Source organism: Pinus tabuliformis, chromosome 2_2 (assembly GCF_031772625.1).
Source record: "Pinus tabuliformis cultivar Carrire ecotype Pingquan chromosome 2_2, CPIR1, whole genome shotgun sequence".
NCBI lineage: Eukaryota > Viridiplantae > Streptophyta > Pinopsida > Pinales > Pinaceae > Pinus > Pinus tabuliformis.
Genome location: NC_142300.1, coordinates 524,883,551 through 524,885,873, shown reverse-complemented (window position 1 = coordinate 524,885,873; position 2,323 = coordinate 524,883,551). Strand labels below are relative to the sequence as shown.

General features: G+C 38.5%; 1 pseudogene; it reads right to left on the bottom strand.

Annotated features, from left to right (window-relative positions):
* Nucleotides 1-380: 380 nt before the first annotated feature.
* LOC149193660 (protein TRANSPORT INHIBITOR RESPONSE 1 pseudogene) lies at nucleotides 381-1,888 on the bottom strand (annotated as a pseudogene).
* Between the last annotated feature and the right edge of the window lie 435 nt (nucleotides 1,889-2,323).

Below are 2,323 nucleotides of genomic sequence, written 5' to 3'. Positions count from 1 at the left end.
ATTCTGGATACAACTTTGATTCTTGTTCAGGATTGAGGCTATGGTTTTAGTGGTTGCTCAGGCTCACTTGTACATGCTTGATTGATAGGGCTTCAAAACTAGAAGCTTCATAGTCATAGTCAATAACTAATATTATTCCCCCTTGTCAAATACAAGGTGAAAGGGTGAAAATCTTTCCACAAATCTCACATGGAGGAAATTAAAAAACTATGATCCTCCATGTGGCCAGCTATATGAGGGTGACAAATTCTACCAAAAATGCACCCTTTTAAAAGGTAATTTAATTAGGAAACTTAAAAAAAAAAACATTATTTGCAAGTTACCATTATTTTCTCAAGCCAACTGTCACCTTATGTCAATCTTACAAAGATTTGTACAACCTAAAAAACCTTGTCTTTAAACAAGCTAGATAGAGATAAATGCCATAATTTTTTTTAATACTGAACAATTGCTCCAAACCCTTAATGCAATGGTTTATTTGTGACATAATTTAGTCTTGTGGGATCAATAATACATAAGCGGGTTAGAAGAGGGCTATTTCTTGCAATAGTAACCAATGCTGCATTTGTCATTTAATAATAAAAAATACATTACATAGGTAAAAAAACATAGTACATAGGTCAACTTAGGACAAGCCCTTGAAATAGCCATAAGGTCTTCCTCTATGATGACTCCTTGACCATAAGGGTCTAATGAGAAAACACACCATTCTTGCAAATATTTTCAGATTGAGGTAACCACTTCAATCCATTTATCTTCAATATAATCCAATAACCATTAGCACTATAGTTTGTGGCAGTGACCAAGGACGTCAGTTCTACACTTTGAATTGTTGCAAGTTCAGATTTGTCAAATTCGAATAGACTAACTTGACAAAGGGAAGATAACTAGGTGCAACCTCCCAAAAATAAGATAAGCTTTGATGTCCCTTTTCCTTTTGTAAGGCAACCTTAAGCTTGGAATATTGTTCAGTGCTTGGCTCATGCATGTATGCACTTGTACCCAAATCCTCTAGATGTGGGGCATGAATAAAAATTCGATGGAGTAGCTCTAGTGGCATCAATAAATTCAATTTCATAATCCTTAGGGAAGTACATATTGCTACTAATCTCTTAAGTGCTTCAAAGTTCACCTCACTATCCAAACATGCAAAGTTTAAGGAAACAAATCATGTGCATGAGTCTGCAAAAAAACTTAGCCAATGGCCACCATGATCATTAATGTTACTATCCTGCAAATCTAGATTTGTAATATGGTTGTAATGTGTAACAATAGCAATGAGGCCATCTGTGCTGAAGCTGCTGCAACTGGTAAGCATGAGAACCTTAAAATTGTGAAAAATATGTGCGAGGAGCTCATGGCTCTCATCAATGATCACCATGCGCTTAAGCTTGAGTTCTTCTAGCTAAGGGTACACCTCCACGATGGAGGTCAACCAAGGGTGGATATTGACACCCTAACTAGGGGGCACCATGTTAAAGTCTGCAAAATGGGGCTTCTCCTTGAGTGTAGGACTTGATCCTCATGAACCTCTTTGATTAGTATTACATGGTTCACCATGTAGAAATTTACAATGAAACCCACTGCCTTCTGCCTACCTCAATTCGAAACCTCGCTTACAAAGTCCATTTCGGTTCGTGTACTACATGCATGACCAAAGATCCTAATTCGTTATGTAGCACTATTGGCAAATTCGAGAACCCCACAGGGATCAACATTGAGGAACCCCACATGGATCTCCCATGACTTGCGTTCCTTTAATGGGGCAACTGATGCTTGGAACCAGAGGATATTATAACCTCATGTAGAGGGTGACCTCGCTGGTGCTCTAACATACCTTGGATAGGAATACTGAGTTCAAATGTGCAACATATAGATAAAGAGCCATTTTCTAGGGTATCTGCTGGCTACAGTCCAATGACAAAACCAATAATACAATATCAAGGACTAGTAGGGATCCTCTACTTCCCAACAATCATGTAAGTGTCAGGCCAGGGTAACTCCAGAATGGGCAGAGAAAAACTGATTGCATAATTCATTAGCTAACTATCATTTATATACATAAATGGGACGGATCAGTTCATCTTCTTGATGACTGTTCGCGTTCCAGTTCACCCATCCATTGAGGATTAGGTGTCAACATTCCCCCCCTTAATCTGAAGGGATGTTGGTGAGTCCAAGCATCATTCTGAATCTTTCAAGCTTTTCTCTTCCAAGCGCTTTGGTGAAGATGTTTGCAATTTGCTCGTTTGTGGAACAATGACGGAGATGGATTGTTTTGGCCTCAACATGATGTCGGATCAGATGATATTTAGTATTGATG